We start from the raw sequence: 10,756 nt of genomic DNA on the forward strand, positions 1-10,756 counted from the left end.
TTACAGATTATCTGTTATCACTGCAGTCATCTCCGAAAACCCTCCTGCCCTTCCCCAGTGGCTCCATTTCGCAAGTGGATCTTCCCCAGCCAGCAGACTTGACCAACCAGCCTATGTATAGTAGACAGGTATAAAGTTTGCTCTGAAATAAAGCCGCCTTCTATATCCAGGCAATTAAGGCCTTTAGACTTGCCCTCCACTGTAATTTTGTCAGATTGTGGCTCTAGTCAGCTTCTTGTATCAATTTTTATAGCAGCTTATTTAAAGAAGTTCCTCCTTGGGACAAAAACTTTCTTTGCAAGCACCTCTCTTTACTGAAGAGACTTGGGCTGTGCCAATAAGCCTCCAGGCTGATGTTTTTTTTGTTGTTGTTGTTCAACTTCTCCATTATAAAGCAACCATTCTGACCACCTTTTTAAAACTGAAGATCAAACACTCAAATGAGATGAGGAAGTCACTATAGCTCACAGGTCATCAATTCCTCTTCTCTGCATATTATAGGAACACAATCTGGGCCAGAAAAACATAGCTGAACCCATTACAGTTCTCCGGTTCCAGTTGTTAACATTGATTTTTTTCAATGGAAAATTTTCATTAGATGCCATCACATGACTTACACTCAGCAATATCCTAGATTAAGATATATACTGGAGCCTTGTTTTAACATTGTCTTCGGACAAGAGTCATTGTAGTGATTATTGAGTCGTTTTAAAAGGGGTCTTTTTAACTCTAGCAAATTCTCACAGGTAGGACCTATCTCACTCTAAACTATTTTTGGCCTTTAGTAGAGTTGCCTAAAGTAATGTCTAATTCAAATTAATAATGCCATTTACATAAATTACATGTATAAATAAATATATGCACGCATTTGTAATTGTTTTTTTTCAGTAAGATAAAACTTAGAGTCTGAAAATGTAACTCTGATCCACTGTGCTTTAGAATAAAGAGCCCACACAAAGACAGAAAACTTGAATTCTGACCCTATTTAATTTCTGTGACGAATTAATCAATTTCTTCAAGAGTCAGTCTCTATGCATATGACAAATGAGAAAAATCTCCAAGATTTATGCAAATTCTAAAGTATTAAAATTTACTTTGTCATTAGTTCAGGGAAATATGATAAATCACTTCCTGATTTGCACTACAAGATACCAGACATCAAGAAATGTAAACATAATATGCACTTCTGCCTGCCAAAATGTGGTGCACTATATGTTCTGCTTTGGATGGTGAGAAACGTGTGTTAGTCTAAGTACAATGGAAAAGTAAAGAGAAGTATAAACTGAAAGACATGGTAAGAGATCATTTTGGCTTCTATGCAGCTAATGAAGTGTGTGGGGATTAAGAATTAAAGTAGGTAGGCTAATGGGTCTAGCAAAATACAGTAGGTAAGAAAAAGTGTGGGTGTGGCTAGACTAGGGTCATAGGAAATCAAAATAAATGGGAAAATTATAGATATATTTGGAACCAAAACATTTTCTAAATTAATGTTGAATTTAATATTGTCAGAATATAGAAGGAGGACCCAAAAATGACCCATAAGCTTCAGGATTAGTTATCTGAATGGCTGGCAATGCCATTTACTGATCTGTGGGAAACCAGGACATGCTATCTCTAAATTTTCCAAGTGCTATTGTCAAGTAAATCATGAACTCTCAGAATAAAGGCTGAGCCAGACTCTAAAACCAGAAATTATTTGCTCTTTAGTATAGAAATGATGATTAAAGCTTAGAGAGAAGTGTGTAAAGAAAGAGAAAATAATAGTAATTAGGATGGAACTCATAGGGACATCAATATTTAAAGGCTGAATAGAGAAATTGAAAGTGTTCTATTAATGGTAGTTAAATGAAGCTCATGATATCTGCAAGGGAGATGAATTACAGCATTTGAAGTTAAAAATATGGAAATTGAAGATGAGAGAGTATTCATGGAATGTGAGGGAGCAGCAGTAGCTGTGGCCTAGTGAGAGTCTCAGCAGAGATTAAGAATTATAAGAATGAAGATATCTGAGCAAATGAGTGAGAGAGGAATGATGTCCAGAAGGCAGAATATTTGCATCCAGATCCTGGTGGTACATTTATTGATACCGAAAATGCTTCAGATTTGACAACAAGTGGAGTAACTAAAGTGGAGGAAAGTAAAAAAGCAATGGAGAGGAAGATGTCAAAAAATGGAGAACAGAATTGTTATGATACCTCCATGTGGAAGCAGAGATCAGTGAAATAACAGAACTGGCTGAAGAAGATTTTGAGCAAGGATCTAAATAAAGTCACGAATAAATGACAAGAATGACCAGGAGGTCTGTTGATGTCTACAGTACAGATGGGGCATGGCTAATATTCCTAAAAGATTTGAGTCTCAAGTGAACAGTATAATTTGAAAGAGGGAGAGAAATTAGCAGTCTGGAAGTTGCAATGGAAACAAGAACAACCACTTACCTTCTGGTTATTAAGTATATGAAGGGTGAAAAAAGACTCAACTCAGTATACGAAGGCTGAAGGGAAAATTGTTCTTGGTATCAGTCAAGTTTTATTTTAAGATAATTACAAAGGCAATATAGAACTTAGCAATAGTCGTTTTTTGACTGCTTCCTGTAGCTTAGTAAGCACTACAAAAAAATAAGATTAAACACAAAGGTATAGAAAAATTTCAATAGCATAGCACCTCTCCTCCAGATTCCTTATAATAATTCCTTATTCTTCTAAACTTCTTATACAATTAAATTTGCTTTATCTTATTCAATGAACAGTTTAAATATGCTAAAACACACATGCACATGTGTCTCATCCAGCTGCAGGTCTCATTTTTAAAGCTATATTGAAAGTAAACAAATCATTCTATAATCATCAAGTATGGATATTCTGAGGAACTATCTTGAGTACAAGAAAAACAGGAAAAAAGCCCTGTTCTGAAGCTGACTCAGCTGCATCACTGTTATGCCACTAGCAAGGCATCAAAAAGTAACCCAGGGATGGTAGACTCTTTTAAAGGAGGTGGAAATAACCTATCTGGGAGTCTCAGTTCTTAATTACCTGGTCAAGATATAGAATCTGGATAACAGTTCACTGACTCAAATTGCATTTTGTGAAGATGAAGTGGATACTTGTTAAAATGAAAGATCTATTCAGGGAGAAATAGGCAGACAGAGTATCTGCACTATGGGCAGGTGTACAGTCGCATTTTATAAAAATGATTTGCATCTTTGAATGCTGTTTTTCCCTAGACAGAGCTAACATAAAAAGCAAATGAAAACCATGATATTAAAAAAGGCCTTTAATTTATTTAATAATGTGTGTGTATTTACCTTCAGCCATCACTCTATCTTTGTCTATGTCTGCATAGACTCCAAACAAGACAAATAGATTACATTTTACTTTGGGCAAGCTACAATGAGTGGAAAAGTGAGAATGTGTTCAATCAATATAGAGTGTTCCTTGTTTTCCATAATTCTAAGTGTTTGTCATTAGAGATCTGAGCAATCAATTTATCTGATGTATGTGGCCATCATAGCAGTTTGGAAATCCCACAGGAAACTTTTATACATGGATTTGGGAAAGGGAAAAGGACTTTGAAAGTATTTTGTTTAACTCTGCATTCTATGTGGAACAAACATTTTGTGCTACTTGCTAGTGTTAGTTTGCAATTGCCCGTGACTCAATAATGTGGAAGATACAGTTCATGTGACTATGTGAGCAATAAAGTTAAGAAACAAACACTGGTCAGCTTAGCTATTAATTAGGTAAATAACCCTGTAATAGTTAATTATCTTCACTGGTACACTGAAGGGGCCAGATTCCTCCCACAGATTCCATTTATGCTGATTTTTGTAGATTTATCCTGCTAAAAAGTAAATTTAACAACACAGAACTTTTTCTAAACTTCAGTATTCCAGGAGACCCCAACTTCTTTCCTAATCTCAAGAAATGCAGGGAACAAAAAATGAATTTTCTTCCAATTGAGCAGATTATAACTGAACTACATAACTCATGCATGATTCATTATCTTAACACTTAAGCTGCACCCAGACAGTTCCAGTTTCATCACGTTTTAACTCTTTAGGTGAAAGTTGAGGAGGGCCTTGGTACACAATGGAGAAAAAGAATGATCACCCTATTGTCTAGCTTCCAGCTGCCTTCAATACTCTGAAGTTTTATTCACATCCAAATATTAGAATCCTACCAGAGAGTGCATATCCAAATGAGAAATCAGACTAATTTTTCAATAAAAAGGAGAAATAAAAATATATAATCTTGAGGAAAGCACTGGGATTATGGAAACAATCCTTTTCTAAATGAGACACGGGAACCGCTAAGACTATTAATAGTTGGTTATGATATCTGCCAATTTCAACTAAGCTGCATTTAAAAATCCTTCTCCTATTAAGGAGACTCAATTCACTATTCAAATTAGTGAACTTAAAAAATTGTTTTTAAATGTTTGATGGAGAAATTTCAAATCATAACCTTTGGTGCATCATTGTTACTTTTGTTTAATTCAATTTGCTGCCATGATTTAATAAGATTAAACGGATACTATAAACTCTTATACATTATGTTTATTAACACCTTAAAAACTTTAAACAGGTCAAATATAGAAAAAATGCTTTTAGTGAAAATGTACTGGAGTATATGAGTTCTACTTAAAAAGAAGGTTTACAAAGAAAGAAGATTTGGAAAAGTAGGTAACAATTTTTTAAAAACTTTCTAGAGGAAATTAAATTACTAAAAATAATTTCAGTTTTTAAATCTGATTACATTAATCAGAAGATAAGAAAAAAGTAATCATAAACTTTATGGGCAATAACATGTTATAAAGTTGTGCTATTAGTTCCAACCACATATTTCCATATTGTGGAGAAATTTTGAGAATTTTATCCCTCAAAAAGGAAAATTCTAATCCTTGCATAGAGGTTTCCAGCAAAGCCTGTGTTCTCTGGATGAACATCATACTTCTATAGATGTAAGGATCACTATATTTGCCAGATTTGGAAGGCAGCTATGCTCACCAATACATCACCAACGCTATTTGCCAGATTTGTTTTGTGCTTTCCCATGAGCAATTTACAGAAGATAAGGAGCATCAAACCCAAAGGTACACTGCATTTAAAAACTTTTATCAAAGAATTTTTTCTTGTTTTAAGAAAATATAATTAATTTAATTTTACCTATTATCAAGTTAGAGATCTTGGTAATTTGAGCTTTCATAGTTGAATCTGGTTTCAATCCTGTGGCTCTGGAAAACTCTCAGCTATTTCCAACTTTTCAACTCTGTTCCTCCCCTTCTCCATGTCTATTATTGGAGCACTCTTCATCTGTTCCCACCACTAGATCATGTCTGCATTATTTAACAGAATGTCCTATACATAAATGGCATGACTAGAATAGATAGTAGAAATTGAATTATAAATGAATATCCTGTTGTCCCATATTCTGGTCTTCAAACAACTTAAGCTACTCTCAAAACCCCAACCCTCACTGGGAGTACTGAACCAAGTGATTTCATATTATAGTATGCTCAAGCTAAAATTACTAATGACTTTATAGGACCACGAAGATTATCAAGTTATTCAACACAACCCTCTATGCACCACCCAAGGCTCATATCATCAGAGGATGCTTTTATAACTTTAGTAGCCCTCAAAAGACATCCCTTCATATTGTTTATGTAATTAGCTTTCATAAATTATTCTGTGGTTGTCATTATTCTGATATAAAGGCCTTTCTTAAGAAAATCAATTTCCAATGTTTCCTGGAATATCCAATTTAATTATAAATGTTTTCATTTCTTACTGCTCCTGTAATAAATTAACACAAACTCAGTGACTGGAAACAACACATTTATTTTCTTATGGTTCTGGAGGTCAGAAGTCCAAATGGGTCTTGACTAAAATCAAGCTATCATTAAGTCTGTGTGTTTTTTCTGGAGGCTCCACGGGGGAATTCACATCCTTACCTTTACCAGCTTCTAGAGGTCACAGGTGCTCCTTGGCTCTTGGCCTCTCCCTCCATCCATCAAGCACACCACTTCAACCTCACTCGAGTCATCCATCCCCTTCTATTCACTCTGATCTTTTGGCCTCCCTCTTATAAGTGCCTTCATTATTACAGTGGGCCTGCCCAGATAATTAGGGACCATCTCCCCATTTAAGATCAGGTGACTAAGCTACTTTAGTTCAGCCTGCAACCTTAACTCCCTCGTGCGATGTAGCATAAACATATTCACAGGTTCTGAGGATTAGAATGTGGACATATACAGGGTCATTATTCTTCCTACACACTATGTAACTGAGAAAAAAGGTAAAATTATCTGTAACTCACAATGAAATATCACATTATAAAGATTTCTTTCAAATGCTACTTTCAAATGTTTGGCTACTAGATGACTGATTAAAGTTGTGGTATTTTCTAGAAAAATCTCTTGCCCTTGTTGCTAACTCATCACACACATTTAGATGGTCTTTTTTAAAATAAAAAAGGCATATTCAAAGCTACCTGGACAACTGAAAAAAACATGTATTTGCTATGTGCCAAGAGTCCTAGCTCCTGCATGTCACACACCTGCCAATGGGTGCCCAGTTCCTCCTGACCATCTTGCTGCGGCTTCTCCCGTGTTGCCAACAGTCTTTTTTTCCTCACTGTTCACAAGAAGTGCTGCTTTCTAAAGCTGGCTTTTATTTGTTTCTTCTCCTCAGCTGTACTAGAGTTTCCCTTGTTTTCCTCCTCTGGACTAGATTTCTTTTGCATGCGTTCAACATGCTTGCACACTTGGTTGTGTTGCGCTTCACAACATCCTCTTGCTTTAGAGACACAGCTCTTTCTCCCCACATACATTTTTCTCCTCTGCAGGACCTGCCACCTTGGCATGCAGCAACACCACCACCTACTTAAGCTCTACTGCAATGTGGAATTCAGTATCTTCCAACTTCTAGTATAACTTGAACTTCATAATTAAGCAAAACAGTCTTTTGAGGGAATAGTGGGGTAACCATCCCCAAAAGTCTGTGCAATGTGCAGAGACACATTTAGGAACATAATTGACTTTTATGTACAAAAGCCAGGTGTATTTCATGCCTATATGTGCTTAGGGAAGCAAGTTTTTCTCATATATCATAATAAGCATCTGTTCTACTAAAATCCACTGCGGGATACTCATCACAATTAGGCAACAAAACACTTAGGAAATAAAAGCTCTTTCCAATACAAAGGTATATAAGAAAACTGCTTTTTAAAAAAATCTTCCTCTGTAAGTTAAGCGCAGAATAGAAACTACTAAAAAAATAATTCTTGAATATATTTTCCAACAAGGTATCTAGGCCCCTACCCTACATAAAATTTAGGGAAAGTGATGTGTGTGTGTTTATACTTAAAAGACTACTTTCAACAGCAAAGGGCATGTACTAAGGTTTAAAGATACTTTTGAAAATGCTAAAGTTTAAAAGAACAAATGGAAAACAGACTATCCAGATATCCAGATTCATACAGTTATTTTCCTACCCGCTACCACATTAGAAATAAAAAATCATGAAAGTCTATTTCCTTAATGTGGATATCTATTTATTAAAAATAATGCATATCTATGATTTGCAAATGTTCAAAACAGACTCATAAGTGCTTATATACCCAGAATCCAACTTACAGAGAAAGCCACTACCATCAGAGAAAATCATAGGTTTTTATGGATATATGTATTTATTTATAACATGAATAAATTAATACTATAATTTTTACAAAATATTATTATCTCCATAGCAATAATGTTCTATATTGTTTTTTCATTTTGTTTAATAATAGAGATTCTAATATATTTAGTGTCCATGAGTTTCTTGATGTTTGCTACCAATGCACTCTGTCCTTTTTTTTTTAATTGGATTGCTAATCTTTACTTATTGATGTGTTGTAACTACTCGTGTCAAATACATGAAATGAATTGAAAATACTTTTTTGTGATTTGACATTTGTTTTTTATTTCTATTCATGGTATCTTTAGAAGTATAAAAAGTTTTACGTGTTAACAAAGACCAATTCATAAGGCTTTTTAAAAAATGTTTCTGTCATTGGTTGAGTTTATGTTTAGAAATTTAATTTTACCCTAACATTGCAAATAATACTTACCTATGAGTTTGCTTCTTTTAATATTTATGAATGATACAGTATAACACTTTTTTACAATAAAACATAATCAACTATCTGAACACCATTTTACAACTTATTTATCATTTACCTACTGATTTGAAATAACACCTTTATCATATACCATGTTAGGTTTACTAAGATTATGTAATATAACATCATTTAACTATAAAATTATGTAAATTCAAACATAACAACTCAAGTTCTACTTCCCCACAACTACCCTCTAAGAGGGTGGATGGAGGAATTGTTTCCTTGTGGTTTAAGTGTATGATTAGTATAACATGGTCTCAGTGAAGTGGGAACTATACAGAAACTTTAATCTCTGGTTCTGAAATGTGTTCCAGCCTGACCAATCTGTTCTAACACTTACCTTTAAGGGTAGAAACTGATTTTGTTTATCATTATATTTCTACTTCTTAAGCTTATGCCAGGTACTGAGTAGGTGCTGTTTCGTGTTAGTTTGATTGGTAGATATTTCATTATCGGTTGCAGTGGTGCAACACCTTTTTAATAATTTCGACTGACTTTTCTCTCTCAAAGATAAAACACTCATTTACACAATTTCGCATGGATTCATGTGCACGCACACACGTGCACACGTGGACATGCGAGCGCGCGCACACACACACACACACACACACACACACTTTGCAGAGACAAACTGCTTTGAAAACAAGAACAAGGACTATACTTGTTGATTCTAGAGGTCTGAAAAAAAAAAATAGAAAACCATGCATACGAGGCTGAAAGATACAGGATGTGGAAGCTCAAAATACCAAACAAAAAAGTATTCATTTTCTTTAATTTGCTGCTGATGAAATAAGAATAGTAATAGACATAAAAATGAAAGTATGTAGTATATATATGTATATCATGGACTCATTTTTATGCTGTATATGTATATCTATGAGTGAGAATATGTTAAAAAATATGCCATCTGTTTTGTGTTTATAACATAATGTACATACATATACAACAAATAGGAGTGTTTTGCATGATATTATTTATATTCAATTTCTCAGCTAAAAACTAAAGAAAATTTAAATCAAAACCAATTTATTCACACACAAATAGAGGTATTTTTAACCATTATCTCCCCTTTTATCCTCACTTACATGGCTCCTTATATTGCCATTTTGTGACTATTTTTTGCCATAAATTATATATGTAAGAAACAGTCACCTTAAGAAATTCATTTTTTTAGCTAAGATTTATTTTGCATAATACGTGTATGTGCAAACACATTTGACAAAGAACGATAAGTTGTAAATACATGTGAACACATATCAAAAAATTTAACATGCAAATATCTGAGTAAATTTATATATACTTTTTTGTCAACAAAAGCAATATAGTATATTTCTTGGTAGTAAATCTGTTTGTTTACATTCTGTTGGCTACCATTTGAACTGCCACACTGCTATAATACATTATCATTTGCTATCTTATCACAGTAAATAATACAGAGTAATCCAAAAATAATTAAATCAGTGAGCTCCAGGAAAATAAATTGTTTTGCTGGATTAGACAATTTAAGTTGTCAGTCAGTTCTACGGCAAGGTGAAAAAAGATGAAAACTAAAGTTTCCCCAGGTCAGTGAATAACAAAAGCGAAGCTATGGTCTGTGCATCAATCACCGATACCAGGAATCTTTGAAGCCTATAGTGCCAAATATTCCGTGGATTGCCTTAGTGGTGATTAATCGATGTGTCATGGTACTGAAACTGAGATGAGATTTTGTAGATTAAGTGACGTTCAAAAGCATTTTGAAAATTTATCACCTCTACATCTGAAAATACTGTTTTGTCAATATTACCTTTTCAAATCTTGATTTTATTTGCTTAATATTTAGCAAATCCTAGTAAACAATTTTCAAATTTGCCTAATACCACATGTGAAATGACTGCATAATTATACGAAAGATTCTGCTACAAATCCGAATATGCAATTTCCCAGGAGTGGTAGCAAAAAGTGCCTTGTGGTGTCACTGCCTCCCCAGTCTCCAACAGCAGCACTCACTTCCCTCTGGTGCATTGGGCATGTCATCCAAACCAAATCCTGCGCAAGTGCCCCTGAGCACTGGACCTACAGCTTTGCTTCCCAACAGAACATCGCATGGAAGCCCCGTGTGGCGTTCCAAAGACGCCTCTGAAAAGTATATATTTGTGGCAAGTAGTGACAAGCTTCACATTGCAAATTCAAAATTCATAATACTTACATCAAATTTTTAAAAATTGTTTTAAAAAGCTGTGAACTCTATTGAATAAATAATGGTGGGGTTGGATTATTCTCTTCATTTCAGCCTCTCTTGTCATGTCATCTCATTAATTTTCCCACATAGTCACAACTAACAACAACATATTCATTATCAAACTTATTTTATTGATTATTTCACAATAAATGATCTCAGCAGCATTTCTGATTCCTCTGTTGTCCTGATTCTATATAATCCTTTTATATTTGAATGAGTTTGTTTTTTATGTTCCAAAAACCTGTTACTCTTAGAAAAGCCATTATTTTCTTCTATAAGCAAGCATCTTCTATAAGCAAACATCTATTAGGTCTTGTGATCAAACTAGAGAGAAAAATTTAATTAACCATAGCAACAAGCTACACTTACCATC

Source organism: Carlito syrichta, unplaced genomic scaffold (assembly GCF_000164805.1).
Source record: "Carlito syrichta isolate Samal-C Ts95f unplaced genomic scaffold, Tarsius_syrichta-2.0.1 Scaffold304003, whole genome shotgun sequence".
Taxonomy (NCBI): domain Eukaryota; kingdom Metazoa; phylum Chordata; class Mammalia; order Primates; family Tarsiidae; genus Carlito; species Carlito syrichta.